This window comes from Canis aureus, chromosome 15 (genome assembly GCF_053574225.1).
Source record: "Canis aureus isolate CA01 chromosome 15, VMU_Caureus_v.1.0, whole genome shotgun sequence".
NCBI lineage: Eukaryota > Metazoa > Chordata > Mammalia > Carnivora > Canidae > Canis > Canis aureus.
The window spans coordinates 67,743,270-67,752,053 of NC_135625.1; positions in this window are offsets into that span (position 1 = coordinate 67,743,270).

Here is an 8,784-nt window from a genome sequence, read left to right on the forward strand (position 1 = left end):
GCCAACAGTTTAGACCACCTTTCCCTGCTCTGCTTGCAGTCTTAGCCACCCTGGCGGGTGTGCCAGGGACTCTCGCCGCGGCTCTGATTTAGGGGAAAGTCTGTTTCTGGGGTCTCCTTGTAGTTTCACCACCCATCCTATCGTCCTCGTGCTGATGCCACACTGGCTCAACTACCATAGTTTTATAGCATGTTCTGAAGTCTTGTTAAATTCTCCAGCTTGATACTTCAAGATACACTTCATCTTCATTGGTATTTCCACACGTGTGCTTCGAAATTCCTTTGCTGAGCTATCAGCGCTCACTGTGGGATCCTGCACGCTGTGGGATCACTGAATCCATCAGTCACTTTAGGAGGATTAGTGTCGAGTCTTCTGTCTTATAAACATGAGACACCCCTCTACCCATTTATTTTTTTAGGCTTGTTTTGCACACCTTTCTTTTCATTTATTCTTAGGAATTTGACTTACTGTAGACATAAGTTGTATAATTTTTAAAATTTTATTTTCTATTTTTTGTCACTAGTATATAAGAAATAATTGATTATACTTTATTATTTCTTGTGCATCCAGTGACATTGCTCAACTAATTTAATAAACCTGTAAGTTATTCATTGTTTCTTTTGCATGTTTTACACATGTAGTCATGCCCTCCTAGATTATGATCATTGTATTTCTTCCTTTAAATCCTTATATCTTGTATTTATTTTTCTTTGTGTATTATACTGGTTCAGTGTAGTGAAGGAAAGAAGCTGGGGTCACAAGGTATCTCTGTGTTGTTCTCAATTCCAAGGTAAGTACTTCAAAGTTTCAACTGCTGAGTATGACACTTGCTGTAGTGTCTTTTTAGCCAGTTTTAATTAAATTGAAGACTATCGGTTTTTTTTATCACTAAGTTGAAAATCTTTTCATATGAAGAGACATTTCAATGTTTTTAATTGCATTGAAAGTATTTTCTGCATCTACTGAGATAATCATATAATTCCTATTTCTTTATTCTGCTACATAGTAAATCACATTGATCCTATATTTTAGCTTTTGTTTTAATAGAATAGCTTTACTGAGATTTAATACACATACCATAAAATTCATCCTTTCAGAATGTATGATTCAGTACATTGCACAGATGGCCGTACCGTATACTCCAAGATAAGGCTGTGTGTCTGTCCACATGGCTCTCCAGGTCTCTCCATACTCAGCCTCTACATTGTTGGCTCCATAGATGAGTCGAGGCCTTCAGTAGCTGTTAACCTAGGCCCCGAGTCATTCCTAAATCATTCTTCTGATCTGTATTTTTGGTTGTTAAAGGGTCACTTTGGCTGCTGTTAATGAGAAGGACCTTGTCTGATGAAACCAGAGCCAATATTCGCATAAGGCTGATTTACCAATTGTGGACAGAGCACATGAAATCCCCATTACGGACGCCGGCTAGCAGAGGGCCGTTCCTGTGTAGACGCCCCACATCATCATTGCACTGGGTTCTCCTGCGCAATGCTGACGGTACCGTGTGCACAAGTTGAGTAAGTGCACTCCGGTGAGTAAGAGGAGGATAAATCAGATTTAATATGAGATCAAGGCCAAATACCAAACAAGCTATCAAAGCATCTGAACAGAAGGGCAAGTCATCGGGTGCTGTGTCAGGTCCCATCAGAAAACAGAAACCACACCAGTGATGCGAAGAGAGGAGATTACAGTACAAAGAACCATCAGAGCAGCTGAGTAGGGAGGCAGATATGCAGCAGGAATGCTCCGACAAGCCCTGGAGGCCACCACTGCAGGCAACGGGCAGTGCCCGGCACAAGGAGGCAAAGGGAAGAGGTGGTAGGTGTTGGGACTCAGAAGCAGGCAGCTGGACAGGCCTTGGATGGGAACCCAGAAGTCTGCAAAAGGGCACCAGCTGCTGGCACTGGGGACACTCGGGACCTGATTCTGCAGAACCCGCACACTGCTGAGACACTTGGGCAGGGGGCGAAGGGGGCAGAGTCCCAGGGAAGCAGTGAAAGCAGCCAGAGGCAGCTGACTCGCTCCTCCCCACCCACCCTCCTGCTTGCAAGGGTGTGCTTGCAAGGGCCTTGCCTCAGTATCCTACACAGAGGATGGGACCCAGGGTGGACTGGGGAGGAATGAGGGAAAGGGCTGGTTATGCTACCATTGGTTTCTTGGCTGTGCCGAAGACATCTGGACATGCTCATTGTGGACATCCCCAGCCACCTCACGGAGATCGAGAGGACCGCGACATCAAATGGGGGCACCCTCCCCTGAAGATACACTTGCGGGGCTCAGTCAGTTAAGCATCTGTCTTCTGCTCGGGTCATGATCCCAAGGTCCCGGGACCGAGCCCCGTGTTGGGCTCCCCACTCACTGGGGAGCCTGCTTCTCTCTCTCCCTCTGCCCCTCCCTCCTGCTCCTGGTGGAGGAACTGAGTCCCATGTCGAGCTCTCAGCTCAGTGGAGAGCCTGCTGGAGAGTCTCTTCCCCTCTGCCTCTCCCCCCCACTCATGCTCTCTCTCTCTTAAATAAATCAATATTAAAAAAAAAAGAGCATCCATTTAGAATAGAAAATCCCTTTTCTGTTATTTTCAAAATAACTTATTTGTGCAGCAGTTTGATACTTCTTCTCTAACACTTAGGCCTTTTGTGAGAGTTTGCCCATTGGCAAATCTTTGAATTCCTAGTTATTTGTGAGCAATTTATGCAGTGGAATTTTTTTTTAGTCAAAATAAATTATGTTTATTATACATCTAACAGAACAGCAGTTGTTTTTTTTTTTTTTCGTGATTCAAAGTTATAGTCAAGCAGAGTTGTGGCAGCTAGTGAAACTGGCACACAGAACGAACCCATAAAGCAATGATAAACCCAATCCAAGAGTCCCTCACCAGGAAAAGCTGCAAAAAGCTGCCTCTGCTGCCCTGCTGGGCCTTGGAAGTGAAGGGATTGCAGAGCTCAGTTGGTCTGTGAACATTTGGAAACATTGATCATTTTTTCAATATTTTGCAAGATCTTTTTCTTTATAATTCTTGTTCTTAAAAAAAATGTTGCAGAACCAGAAAATATAGCCTTTACAGTTCAGCTTTGAGTAACTGCTTAAAGATCAGTAGGAAGAAGAAAAGAAGAAGAAAAAGAAAGAAAGAAAGAAAGAAAGAAAGAAAGAAAGAAAGAAAGAAAGAAAGAAAGAAAGAAAGAAGGAAGGAAGGAAGGAAGGAAGGAAGGAAGAAAGAAAGAAAGAAGAAAGAAAGAAAGAAATCAGTAGAAAAATAGGCTAAAATGCATAAAAACATGACTAAGTATAAATATTTACATCAAATATAACAGAATACTAACAGTTACTGAATTTAAATGGTCCCATGAAATGTATAAAAACTTGAACACATAATTAGACAGATTGGCAGAACTTTAAACAATTTTAAATTATTTGGAACTAACGGGGCGCCTGGCTGGCTCTGTCAGTGGAACATGCGACTCTCGATCTTGTGGTCGCGAGTTCAAGCACCATATTGGGTGTAGAGATCACTTAAAAATAAAATCTTAAAAAAAAAGTTATTTGGAAGTGTTTATTCTCCCTAATAATATAATTTCAAGTTAGTCATTTTTTTTCATTTTTTAATTTTGTAAACTTTGTAAGATCAATTACGGAAAAGGATTATTCATGAGAGAGTAAACGCTGGCCAGATGTGGTGACACTCATGTACACTTCTGTTTCTGATGGCAGTTTAACTGGGTCACTGTTTCAGAAGACATAAAATAAAAATTAAAATCCTCCATACTTCCTAGACATCCAGATCTGCCTCTATAAGCCTATGCCTGGAAATTTTTCTTAAAAGCCTAAATCAAAGAAACAGAAGCTTAATTTAGCATTGTCTAAACACAACAAAAGCAATGGAAAATCTTATATATTCTGTAATGAAGTCTAGGAACCCGATGAAGCGCATTTATAGCCTTTCCAGCATCACAGGCTAGGAAGATAAAATGTCCCATCTGCTCTGATGCCGTAGAGCTTTGAACCTTTGTTTGCAATTATTCACATGTTGGTAGAAAGAGAAAATAAACATCAACAGGTGTGATAAGGCAGTGGTTGAGTACATTTTATTTTGTCCATGAGTAACTATACTACTCACCATACGGAATGTTTTTGACGAAATCCAAGGGCGGGAAATACACCCGAATCGCTTACCATACTGAGGGGCAGGTCACCCAGGTACTGCGTACCTGCCTTCTACACCAAACGTGAAGACTTCTCGGCTAAGGGGTCACAACAGAGCTGGAGACTTTCATGGACGAAGGACCACTTCCCTTTGAACCTGCAGAAAATCTTGGGTCAAGTGATTTAATGAGTGCTTGCTTTTCCCAAATTGCTTGTGCAGAAATCCACAAACTTTATAATGCAAGCCAGGAAATTGATTCAAACACAGATTGTTCTGGTAGGCGCCAATAAAAGTTCCTGTCCCAGTCACAAGATTTAAACGCTGTAGAGACGTGGTGCCACGGAGTCTGAGAAAAGTCAGCCCTGTTTTATTAGTGCGATCAAGGATCCCACCCTACCTTTATTTAAAGTGCTACCGTATGTTAGAGATAAACCCGATCAAACAAGGGCTAACAGCTCAGCCTCGTTGTCAGGTCCATAATGGAAAGTAGGAGGCCCATGGATCAGTTTCCCAGAACAAACCTGAAAATTCATTTTCTAACTTAAGAAGCACGTATTACATTTATTTATTTATTTATTTATTTATTTGCTATGATTGCTTTGTGCTCTCTCTCTGCTTCTACAGCGTTAATTTTAGTTTCAAGAGTGGTTTTGGATGGATTTTCCTGTTTGGGTCTTGTGTTTATTAGTTGCTACGGGTTATTCAAAGATGAGGTTTAAAGGTTAATGAGCAGCCACTATTCCCTCTGCTGCGATGCTCTAAGCTCTGTGCGTTGGAACAGGCGTAGATGACAGCATAGGAGGTGGATCAGGTCAGTGGACATTCACTTAATTCCATAAAACTCCCTCTTCCTGAAATCGGATCATAACTATGCATGATATAAACATCTGCGATGTGAAGAACCGCTCATCTGCTGTATCAAGGATCACGTGGCCGAAGGAACAAAAAGAGCATAACAACCGGAGTCAGATGACAAAACCCCAGTACCTGCAGCCTCCTTGGGAAGCTGTGTGTTCCTCCTCAAATCACAACCTCTCTGAGCCGACTCATTGCCTGTTCGTGGGAATGACGGGGCACGACTTGGAAGCGTTGTTTTCAAGAACCGATTAAACTTTGTATGTAACGCGTGCTTCGTGTGTCAAACAAGGTATTGCTTTGTGCTTCTCTGAAAGCACATCGTTTGAAGTCGGGAACTTTAAGCAACCAGCCATTAGATTTGTTTTCGGCTCCTTGTTTTGATATCACGGCAATGCCACGTGTTCAGAGTCCCACTGGGCCTTTACAAGCGCCCACCTTGGACTGCACACACCTCCAGTCTGTTTGTACCGGGCTGACCAGCCAGCAGGGAACCGGACATCATAGTGTAGCAGACATTTATTTTCTTCCTTTGGCTTTTTGGCCGTTGTGTGCCTGACACTTGTCAGGCTCCTTGATGAACAGAGAAGTTGGTTTGCCACTTAAATAATAAAACCAGGGAGGTGTCTCCTTCCCAGGTGCTCTGGCTGGTCAGTGATCTAGAGTCAGTGAGGCAGCCATTAGGGAATTGAGCACATGGAAGACCAGAGGGAAGGATCTAGAAGAATGGCAGTGGCCATTCTTCTGGGACATGGCTGCTGCCTCAATGATTTCACTGCTCCAAACAGATAAAGCTTGGGCTCAAGGACTGTAAAGACTTCCAGGCCACAGTGTGAGCTCTCTCAACCTGATACATCCAGTATTTGTTCCTTGTTCCATTTGTACAAAATCACTTAATTTTTTTGAAGATTAATTAGTTTTTAATGCAATCTAGTTCACATAGCTTAACATTCACCTTTTAAAACGAACAGATTGGTAGTTTGGGTATATTCATCCAATTGTGTAACCATCGTGTCTATCTGATTCCAGAATATTTTCATCACCCAAACAGAAATCCCCTATCCATAAGCAGTCCCTCCCCACGCCTTTCCTTTTGTTTCATTCTGTTTTCTTTCTGTTCCTCAAACTGAACCTCCTCAACTGAACTAGCGTTGTTTTCACAGACTTTTCTCTCTGCCAGCTCGAATCCACCTTTGAGCTCTTCAAGTGAATGTTCATTTACTGTATGTTTCAAGTCCAGAATTTCTATTTAGTTCTTTTTAATTATCTCTCTTTGCATTGATAACCTATATTTGGCAAGACCTTGTCTCATACTCTCCACTCATTGCTCGGATGTGGTTTCTTTCAGTTCTTTGAACATATCTTCACAGAAGGTAAGTCTTTGTCTAGTACATCCAACATCTGGGCTTCACAAGGAGAGTTCTTATTGACTGCATCTTTTTTTTTCTGTTTACGTGCCATGCTTTTCTGGATTTGGGGTGAGTTTTTTGTATTTTTCTTTTTCACTTTTTCCATGCTTCCTTCTTTATTTTAAAACTGGAAACTTTAAATAATATAACGTGGTAACTCGCCACTCCCAGGTGTGGTGGTGGTGCTGGTGGTGGCAGTGGTGGTGGTGGTGGAGTTTCTGGTTACTCTTGCTGTTTCATTTAGTGACTCTTCTGAATTAACTCTATAAACTATATTCATTGTTGTGTGTGATCACTGAGGTCTCGCCCACTTACCTTAGCAGTAATGTCATAATTGGACAGAGATTTGTTTAAAAAGCGTGAACTAATAAGTCTCTCAGCCTTTGCAGAGGGGTTCTGTGTGTGCTGTATCATGTCTTCCATCTCTGGCAGATGGTTTACATGACTTAACTTAAACCTTCTGCTTGCCCAGAGCTTCAAAGTCAGCCAGAGGTGAGAACCTAAGGGCTTTGCAGCTCTTTCCTCAGCATGGACTCAGTCCATGGATGTGCTTCTCTTAATTCTCAGGAACATGCTCAGGCTTTGCTTGCACCCTGTGTACCTGTCATTCCCCAAGTTTTTACCCCACTGTAATGGTCCCTCAGGCTGATGCAACATTAAACAATTGTCACTGATTGTTTTCTGCAAATGCCCAGGGGAAAAGGTTGTTCACAGAGAGTGAACTCTGAGGCAGGTTAAATACAAATAAGCTCGGGCTAGAAGTTTCCAGGGAATAGCGCCACAGATCATATATTGTAATTCTCTTAGAATGAGGCTTTAGGGAGCACAAAATCTATTTTTTTTCTACTTTTTATAGCTGTTGTGATTATGAATCTGTTGATTTTACTTGTTCTCACAGGAGTTGCCTGGGAGGGAGTGCACAGTAATAGGGCAAGTTAAAATCCACAGACCCCACTGTTTGTGCTGAAATTCAGACAATTTGAATATACATTCCGTGGAATAATACAAAGTTTGGTTAATTTCCAGAGTTCTGAAAAAGCTTAATTTGATAATTTTTTCCAGTGTCCTTGTTGCCTTGATAGAGGAGCAAATTTGTAGAGGTCCTTATTCTGTTACTCTGGAAGTGCTCAAGAAATCATCTTCTGATGCTTGCGATTAAGAATCCTGCCCAAGACATTATAGGCTGGTGCAAACATTTAATTTATTGGGTTGGCCCTCAGAGCTATTCCCACAAGCCATAATCCCACCATCCCCTCAGCACAAGATAAGAGCTTTAGATATATTTCAACATATAGTTTTGTTTTTATGAATGGGTATTCTGTACCATTTACTATGTATTCTTACATTTAGTAACGTGCAGAAGACAGATGTGTTTTTTGATATTATACCGACACCTCCTTGCCAGGGAACTGATAGTAACCCTAAAACATTGTGTTACCTTTAATTTTTAAAGGATTTTATCTATTTATTCATGAGAGACACAGAGAGAAAGAGAGGCAGAGACACAAGCAGAGGGAGAAGCAGGCTCCCTGTGGGGAGCCCGATGCAGAACGGGCTCACGCCCTGCACCAAAGGCAGATGCTCAACCACTGAGCCACCCAGGTGTCTCTTGTGCTAACTTTCATAGCACTCACCATAAAACAGAATGATATCAGTTGAACCATATGAATTTGCTGCTTCTGAAATTCAAAACTGATTTAATATCGGCATTTTTGTGTAACACAACATAATATACATACTTGCAGATGTGAACTGCATGTCACCTGCTGAATTTTGTGAATCCCTTCAAAGTTTCCCTTATACTTGTGTTAAGGAGCATTAACAGTCTGACAAGTTATAATTAGTTGATAAAAGTGAAAGAATCAACAATGTATGAGAATTTAAACCAAAGGGAAGCTAGAAGAGAAAAAATGGGACAAGGAAAAGGCTCTAACTGCCATAATAAAAAATATATATAAATAATAAATATAAATAAAGTTTTATATATAGTTTATTATATATATTTATATATATAAATTTATTTATATTTATTATATACTCGGTCTCCATAATTACTATATATATATATATATATATATATATATATATATATATATATATAGTTTATTCTTGCATGGTAGTGAGTTTGTCTCTTGCTTTACTTTGGGAAATAAGTGCCTGTAAACATTATCATGACTATATATATATATATATATATATATATATATACTGTCATGACATATCATGACATTGTCATGACAATGTCTATATATATGTGTGTATATACACATATATATTAAGAGAATAAAATATGAAGTGAGGAAAGATCAGTTATGTAAACTCCTTTTAAGGAAAAACTAGAAGTAAGTGGACAAAGGACTGTGCCATAGAAGCAGAGTAAGG